General features: G+C 35.2%; 1 pseudogene; it reads right to left on the bottom strand.

The window, feature by feature from the left end:
• Positions 1-9,241: 9,241 nt before the first annotated feature.
• Gm26406 lies at positions 9,242-9,365 on the bottom strand (annotated as a pseudogene).
• Positions 9,366-9,953: the final 588 nt, after the last annotated feature.

The following is a 9,953-nucleotide window of genomic DNA, read 5'->3' as shown; positions in this document are numbered from 1 at the left end:
AAATGAAGCAGAAATATATAAAAGAAAAGAAAAATAAACATTTCAAAAATTAATGAAACAAAGAGTTTTTTCTTTAAGAAAAAAAAAAAAACCAAACTTTTATTCAAAGTAACTAAAAGACACAAAAAGAAAATCCACATTAACAAAATCAGAAACAAAAAAATCATAACAATGGACACTGAAGAAATCAAAGGAATCATTAGGTCATAGTTTAAAATCCTGAACTATATCAAAATTTAAAATTTAAAAGAAAAAAAAAACATTTCTGAAAAGGTACCTCCTATGAAAGTTAATTTAAGGTAAGATAAGCAATTTAAATAGCCAGATAACTTCTAATGAAATAGAATTAGTCATTAAAAGACTTCCACTCAAAAAAGATCACAAATCGGGCAATTTTAGTGCAGCATTCTACCAGACATTTGAAGAAGTGCTAATAAAAGTACTCCTCAAATTAATCCACAAATAAGACACAAAAGTAACATTGCCTAATTCATTTTATGAGGCCACAGTTACCCTGCCTAATACGAGAACCAAATACAGATGCAACAAAGACAAGAATTACAGACTAATTTCCTATATGAACATAAATACAAATACAATCAATGAAATGCTTTCAAACTGAGTCCATGAGCACATCATCTATCAGGATTAAGTAGGCTTCAACATAGAGATTTAGGAATGTGACAATATATGAAAATCAATTAATGTAATCCATCATATAAACAAAGTGAAAGAAAAAACAACATGATCTTCTTATTGGATGCAGATAATACTTTGACAAAATCCAGCATCACTTCATGATTAGCATTATGAAAAGATTATGGATACAAGGAATATACATAAACAGAATAAGGGCAATGTAGAATAAACATATATCCAGCATTAAATTAAATAGAAACTCAAAGAAGTATGACAAAAATCAAATGAGACAAGGTTTTCCATTATCTCCATATCTATTCAATATATTATTTGAAAGTTTTATTTAGAGCAATAGAACAATTAAAGGTTATCTAGAGGATAAAAATTGGAAAGAAAAATGTCAAGATACCTTTATTTATAGATGGTATGTTATAATTAATAAGTTACCCTAAAAATTTCACCAGAAAACTTTTTGAACAAAAAGCCGTTTTGAGTAAACTGGATAGATACAAGATGAACTAAAAAAAAAATTAGTGGCCCTTGTATGTGCAAAAAAAAAAAAATGAATGGAGTGAACAAGAAATCAGCAGAACACATTAAAACAAGATCTCTATGATAAGAACTTCAAGTCTCTGAAGAAAGAAATTAAAGAAGATCTCAGAAGATGGAAAGATCTCCCATGCTCATGGATTGGCAGGATCAATATAGTAAAAATGGCTATTTTGCCAAAAGCAATCTACAGATTCAATGCAATCCCCATCAAAATTCCAACTCAATTCTTCAATGAATTAGAAAGAGCAATCTGCAAATTCATCTGGAATAACAAAAAACGTAGGGTAGCAAAAACTCTTCTCAATGATAAAAGAACCTCTTGTGGAATCACCATGCCTGACCTAAAGCTGTACTACAAGGCAATTGTGATAAAAACTGCATGGTACTGGTATAGCAACAGATAAGTAGACCAATGGAATAGAATTGAAGAACCTGAAATGAACTTACACACCTACAGTCACTTGATCTTTGACAAGGGAGCTAAAACCATCCAGTGGAAAAAAGATAGCATTTTCAACAAATGATTCTGGCACAACTGATGGTTATAATGTAGAAGATTGCAAATTGATCCATTCCTATCTTCTTGTAATAAGTTCAAATCTAAGTGGATCAAGGAACTCCACATTCAACTAGAGACAGTGAAACTTATAGAGGAGAAAGTGGGGAAAAGCCTAGAAGATATGGGCACAGGGAAAAAATTCCTGAATAGAAAAGCAATGGCTTGTGCTATAAGATCAAGAATTGAAAAATGGGACCTCATAAAATTTCAAAGCTTCTGTAAGGCAAAATACACTGTCAATAAGACAAAAAGGCTACCAACAGATTGGGAAAGGATCTTTACCTATCCCAAATCAGATAGGGGACTAATATCCAATATATATAAAGAACTCAAGAAGGTGGATTCCAGAAAATCAAATGACCCCATTAAAAAATGGCACTCAGAGCTAAACAAAGAATTCTCACCTGAGGAATACTGAATGGCTGAGTGCCACCTGAAAAAAATATTCAGCATCCTTAATCATCATGGAAATGCAAATTAAAACAACCTTGAGATTCCATCTCACACAAGTCAGAATGGCTAAAATCAAAAATTCAGGTGACAGCACATGCTGGCAAGGATGTGGAGAAAGAGAAACACTCCTCCATTGTTGGTGGGATTGCAAGCTTTTAAAATCACTCTGGAAATCAACCTGGTCATTCCCTCAGAAAATTGCACATAGTACTACCGGAGGGTCCTACAATACCTCTCCTGGGCATATACACAGAAGATGTTCAAACTGGTAAGAAGGACACATGTCCCAATATGTTCATAGCAGCCTTATTTAAAATAGCCAGAAGTTGGAAAGAACCCAGATGCACATCAACAGAAGAATAGATACAGAAAATGTCTTACATTTACACAATGGAGTACTATTCAGATATTAAAAAGAATGAATTTATGAAATTCCTAGGCAAATGGATGGACCTGGAGGGTATCATCCTGAGTGAGGTAACCCAATCACAGAACTCACATGATATGTACTCACTGATAAGTGGAAGTTAGTGCAGAAACTTAGAATACCCAAGATATAAGATACAATTTGCAAAACACATGAAACTCAAGAAGAAAGAAGACCAAAGTGGGGACACTTTGCCCCTTCTTAGAATTGGGAACAAAACACCCATGGAAGGACTTACAGAGACAAATTTTGGAGCTGAGACAAAAGGATGGACCATCTAGAGACTGCCATATCCGGGGATCCATCCTATAATCAGCGTCCAAACTCTGACACCATTGCATACACTAGCAAGATTTTGCTGAAAGGACCCTGATATAGCTGTCTCTTGTGAGACTATGTTGGGGCCTAGCAAACACAGAAGTGGATGCTCACAGTCAGCTATTGGATGGATCACCGAGCCCCCAATGGAGGAGTTAGAGAAAGTACCCAAGTAGCTAAAGGGATCTGCAGCCCTATAGGTGGAACAACATTATGAAATAACCAGTACCCCCTGGAGTTTGTGTCTCTAGCTGCATATGTATCATAAGTTCTCCTAGTTGGCCATCAGTGGAAAGAGAGGTCTCTTGGTCATGCAAACTTTATATGCCTCAGTACAGGGGAACGCCTGTTCCAAGAATTGGGAGTGGGTGGGTAGGGGAGTAGGGGGGTATGGGGGACCTTTGGGATAGCATTGGAAATGTGAGTGAGGAAATTTACCTAATAAAAAAAAAGAAAAAATATAACTGTTAGAGTCATCACTATCCCAGATTTCGAGTTATATTACAGAGCTACAATAATGAAAACCACATGATATTGGCACAAAAATAGGCACATTTGATCAGTAGAATTGAATTGAAGACCCAAACTTAAATCTATTCTTCTACCAACACACGATTTTTGAAAAAGAATCCAGAAATACACACTGATGAAAAGAAAGCATCTGTAGCAAATAGTCATTGACAAACTGTATGTCTGCATGTAGAAGAAGGAAAGTAGATCTATTTTTATCACCCTGCACAATTCTCAAGTCCAAGTGGATCATAGACCTCAACATAAAACATTACACAATAAATCAAATAGAACCAAAAGCCTTGAACTCTTTGGCATAGGAGAAAATTTCCAGACCAGGACTACAATAGCTCAAGCACTAAGATCAACAATGTTGACATTAAAGTCATGCCCCAACCCATCTGTCAAGATGACATTTAAAAACATGTTATAATTTTTATTGTTTCCTTTTTCACACTATAAGAATTTCCTATAATGTATTATAACATGCTTTCTCTTCCCTGTAACTACTCCCAGATCAGCCACCTCCTACCTCTGTACTCACCCAACATCATGTTTTCCTCTAATGAGAGAGAGAGAGAGAGAGAGAGAGAGAGAGAGAGAGAGAGAGAGAGAGAGAGAGAGATCTAATTTGTGCAGGCTATGAGATTCTATTCATGAGAATCTGAACTGCTTTGGAATGTGATTGCTATACCCAGTGTCACTTTCCTGAAGAAGACTGATTTTCCATCTCTCCAAAGCTATCAATTTACAAATAGCTTTTTGGATGAGAGTAGAAATTTGTTCCTACTTCTGCTCCATGCTGGAGTTTTGTCTAACTTTCAGTTGTGCAAGTCTTATGCTTACTATCACAGTGTCAATTCATATATACACTTGCCCATCTGTTATATCTGAAAAAGATTGTTTCTTTGGAGTAATCTACCACATCTTGCTCTTACAATATTTCTTCACCCCTTCCTGAGATATGAATGGAGGAATATAATGGAGATTTCCCATTTAGAAGAGAGTACTCTGAAGTCTTTTACTATCTGCACATTGTCCAGTTCTATATTTCTGTTGTTAATTATCATCTCCTGAAAGAAGCTTCATTGATGAGGATTTAGAGGTATACTAACCTATTGGTAGAGCAATATGAGATTAGGAATTGTTTGGTTGCTATGTTCCTTAAGCAGAATAATAATAGTAAGTTTTCCCTTAGGACCATGATCTAATGAGTCTTCAGTTGTTGACATTAGTAACAGCTCCATCTCATGAATAAGGTTGTCCATACAATTAAAAATTATTTAGCTACTCTCATATTATTCATGCCACTATTGCACCAATAAGCATTCTCTGGAATGGATAAACATTTTTTACTCAGAAAAACATGAAGGGAAGATGGGCAAATATGTTCTAAATTAATTCTCTCCAGACTCTTAATAAGACACTAATCTACTTATGAATTGGGAGTGCTCTTAATCATTTATTCTAAGACCTCACTTTAAATAATAACACAAACATATTAAGTTGTAAGAAGAATTTTAAAAGAACATTCAAACAACAAGGCAAATATCTGAGTTAGTGATATCCTTTTACATTCTGATCATAACTATTTAAGGCCAATGAAAAGACTGTCCTTTTCAATAAATCTTTAACGTACTATTGTACTATTCAAGTACTGTATACCTATACCTATAAAAGAGGAGAATGTTCAAAATATATCATGATAAAGTACATGTATAAAGTCTCTAATACATAACTTTATTGACATTATACTTTTACATATAGGAGGTATTTATATAAAACAGATGCTAGTAAGGCATTCAAAAACACTATTTATAAATTATTTTATTATAAAACATTATGCTTTGAACATACTCAGATTAACTTTAATTAAATTTCCTAGTTAATGGTAGGTATATATAGAAGTAATGCCAGAAAGACATTTAAAAACATTAATGATTGTTTCTGATATTTCATGAATTTCTCTTATTTTTTGTATTTATTTTAGAGTTTATAAATATAATTTCATTATTTTTCTCTTTTTATCTTTTTTGAAATCTTCCTATTGTCCCTTCCTTAAACTCTTTTAAATTTATGGCCAGTGTTTCATTTAAAAATAGTAGAATATACACATTAAATAGAAGAAATAACATTTTTCTATGAATTTACCACTCAGTGAATATGGTGCTTTGAGGGAGAATGCCATCCACAGACTTATGTATTTACAGTCTGAGTCCTCAGTTGGTAAATTAGATTTTTTAAAGTAGAAATATATCATTGATGGGAGTTAGATTTTTTTTTCTGCTTCCTACTTGTAGATCAAGATGAGAATTCTCAACTCTTCCTGGCAACATGCCTTTAGTCCACCATTATGCACAAAAACCTTCTGAAACCATGAGCTCAATTAAGTGATTAGTTTATAAATCTCCTTTGTCTTGGTTTTTATCACAGCAATAGAAAAATAAGTCATACAATGTTGATAACTCAATATACTCTGTGTATTTACCTTCCATTTTCTGGTCCTCCCCATTTGTCTTCATACACATCATATTAATAAACAACAACAACAAAAATTAACACATCAGATTTTTAAATGCATGGATGATATTTTTTTAAGTTTTTTATTCTTAAAATATAGCAATCCCACTGTGAATTATTTCAATTTCACCAAGTGACTTATCATGGATATGAGCTTTGTAGAATATCATTAAAATGTATTTAGAAAACGCAGCCTATCTCAGTTTTGCCCCATTGAACACACACATAAATTAAAATTATAGGTTACTCAAAGAATACTTCCTACTTTATAATTATTTTCTTGTAAAATTTATATATATACTTATTAATTTTGCATATATATGCAATATATATATGTGTGTATAATTTATTTTAATATATTTCTTTTTAGTTTGTTTCCTTTTCCTCAGCCTAATTTTTCCCACCCTGATTTTTTTCTGTTCCATCATGTACTTTGCAAGGTAATTCAGGTGCTGTTTCATTCTATTATCCCAGTTCAGATGATAACTTCTAACATGGTGAGTTTTGAAACATAAACTATCAGGAAAATAGGACTCAGAATTATTAAAAGCAATGAAGTTGAACAATAATGTTTATCTTTCATATTAATGCTTTACTTTTTTTCACTATTTACAAAGAATTCTGAATAGTTGTTTGTAGTTCATCACATTCTCACCAATTCCTAAATATCATTTTATTTGACAGTAATACTTTAATATAGTTACTAAAGATCATTTATTTATAAATTATGTTATTATAAAATATGTTACATTGTACTCAGGAAAATCTTAGAGAACATTTTCTCATTAAATAATATTTCCTCAATTAATTTTCTAAGTTAATGGGTAATAAAATGGATTTGTTTTGTTTTTCCTTCCCAGAAACTTTGCAGAAATTAACATTACTATTTATAGTGTATATAAGATGCTTTTATGTAGCATTTATCATGTAAGGTATTATGTTTAAAATATTTTTCAGTGTTACAATATTAAAAGTGTTTTCCAGCTCCATTTTGGTTTTGGTAAGAGCTTTTGTCACCAGAACAAATGCCTTAGAAAAATGAAGTACAAGAAGAGGAATTAATTTTGGCTCATGATTGCAAAGGTTTCAGTGTATACTCCACCATTTCTGGCCTGTGCTGAGAGAGAATTTGATGACAGAAGGGTGATTTAGAGCAAAATAACTGATTCTGTAATGTTCATAATTAAAAGCACAACTAGAGGCAACAACACCCTACTAAATTAAGAAAACAACCAGAGTGGCTCATAGCCTTGGATTTCCTGTAGGGTGACTTCACACCTAACATTTTTGGAAGCTTCTAAAATAGACCTTCCAGTTGAGTATCAAGGCCTGAAAGTAAATGCCAGCAAGATATTTTTATATTCACACCATAACTGTAATCAGTGTATGGTAATCTGTAATCCCAGCAAAGGGCTGAAGCAGGTGGATTACTGTGAGTTTAAAGCAAGCATTTATGACATAGTAGAACATAAAACTCTGTTGAGAAATCAAACCAACAAATAATCAAATAATGTAACAGTACCAGTAAGAGGGTAAAATAATTCTGTATTTTACATTTATTTTTTCAAATATGCCTGGTGGGTTTTTGTATACCATGTTTGTTCCTTCCACAGCTACTGAAATGATTGTGACAATATACCTATTATATTTTTATTGACTGCATTTTATTTTTATTGTTTGCTTTTAACTTGTATTTCATTGTTTGTCAATTTCTCTATATGCACCCCAATCCCACTCATCTTGTCATCTCTTCATATCCACCCTCCACCCTGACAACCTCCCCCACCCAAAGAGAAAACTATCTCATTGTGGAAGCTGTAGTGTGTGGCAATGTACCTCACAGGGTATGCTTTTGTCCAAGCAACTCTGGTTTCAAGTGTTCATTTCAATGACTCATTAGTCTGGTATGAGACCTTTGGCTTCTCCTATTTTATCAATACTCGAAACTCACTGTGAATCCTCTTGGAAATTTGGTTGTTGCCAAGTATCATGGAGATCCTGTACTTTTCGATCTGTAAGACTGTCCCCTTCATGTACTCCTGGAGTTCATCAATAGGGTATATATTGGGAGGGGCCAATTCAAAGCTCTGGATCAGGGCATGAGAGCTATCTGACCTGGTCAGTAAGCTGCCTATCCCACTTGCATGCCCTGGGCGCTGGTTCACCCACAACCCCGACAACCAGGGCCTTGCTGCCCAGGTGAGGTGCATGGTGTGCTCTCCTGCTCTGATGACCTTAATACCAGCATTCCTTCCTGCTTTAGCTGGCATGGATCCAAAAGTACCTGGGGTTATCTCTCTCATGCCCAGATACTGCATGACAGACAAGTAAAGGGGTCAGCTCTCTCATGATCACTCCCTACATCCTTGCTAACAGGGTCAGCTCTACTTGCTGCCTAAGGAAGCTATAGGGACCCCTCTCCCAAGAGCTGTAGCAGGTGAGGGGCAGAGACCATTCTCCTGCTCTTATGACCCAAGGATCAGATCACTCACCTGCCACTAGTTGTAAGGGTGAAGGAAGGTATGTCTCCTTCATCCATGCTACCTCAAAGGAGAGGACTTGCAGGGTCACCTGTTATGCTCATACCATTTGGCCTACTTACCAGCAACTCCTACAGTGTGCAGGCCTGCTCACCTATACACTGCAGCTGGCTAGTGGCAAGATCAGCTCCCACTGCAGCTTATGTCACCAGGTCCATGATGCTCAGTCAAGGGGTCTGGCCAGTTTTGTATAGCCCTCAGATATCAACATTTCTATAGTATGCCAGCCTAGAGCATGGAGGCCCACCTGGACTTTGGTGGCAACAGAACCCTGCTGTGTTGCTACATGGTCACAGACACAGATGTGGTCTCTGGTAGCAGCACAGGGCCGAACCCTACCACAATCTCAAATGGCATTACCAGCTACTCACATCAGGTTATTCCTCACTGCACTGGAGTCTCCAGTTTTGCTTCTCTTTGTTATGCCCACATCCTTCTGTTACTCTTTATCTTCCACTTAACTACCACTTATTTGATCCTTTTAGTGGCACTGGAGGTCTCTGAGTGTCTGGAGTCATCTCAGGAGTGGTCTCAGGAGTGCTATGCCCTACTTGGGCATTGTGGCATTGGGTTAGGTTCATCTGCCTCACCTCCAGACCTATATAGAACCTGCTGTTCAAGGCAGGGTTTTTGTAGTCTCTGTTTTGTTCTCTTCCCTAGGAACCTGTAAGGGTCAGCATGGTGAATGACTGGCAATTACCTCAAGCTCTCTTTTTTTCAGGGAGTGTTAAGCTATGAATCATCCAGATGTTCACTTACCATAAACATAACCTCTCTCATCTCTGCCACCTACTGATGTACATATGACACAGCAGCCTTATCTACAATGAATGCCTCTAAGGGCAATTTTCTTTTCTTGTTTTTGCTGTTATTTTTTTTTTTGTAAATATACATTTTTTTTATGTGTATGTGTGCCTGCATGGCTGTTTATGTCCCATGTGCCTGCCTGATGTCAAATGCCCTGCAACTGAAGTTACAGTGGTTAAAAGGCAGTTGCTGTAGGTTCTATGAACCAAAGTTAGTCCTTCTGGAAGAATAGCAAGTACATTCCCACTGAGACACCTCTCTAGGCCCCTGTATTTCTTTTGAACATGTGTTTCCATTCTTCATCTTTAGAGTGTTGCTCATATTTTTATGCTTATTTCAAAGATATATATATATATGTAGTGATAGTAGTAGTTTCAATCCAATATATAGCATAGGATAAAAATTGACAGTATTTCCTTCATCACTTGCTGTTTAACCGAATACATGTCTTCTTATTTTTCTTTTATGCATAGTAGAAAATACATATAGATGTTTATATTCTATGTTAAGGTTAAGTATATTTTATATTTCATGTACTAAAGTTTCAATATTTATATTTAAGTCTTTTTTTTTTTTTTTTCGAGACAGGGTTTCTCTGTATAGCCCTGGCTGTCCTGGAACTCACTCT

This window comes from Mus musculus, chromosome X, assembly GCF_000001635.26.
Source record: "Mus musculus strain C57BL/6J chromosome X, GRCm38.p6 C57BL/6J".
Classification (NCBI taxonomy): Eukaryota; Metazoa; Chordata; class Mammalia; order Rodentia; family Muridae; genus Mus; species Mus musculus.
The sequence above is the reverse complement of the archived record's forward strand: the minus strand, read 5'-3'. Positions and strand labels throughout refer to the sequence as shown.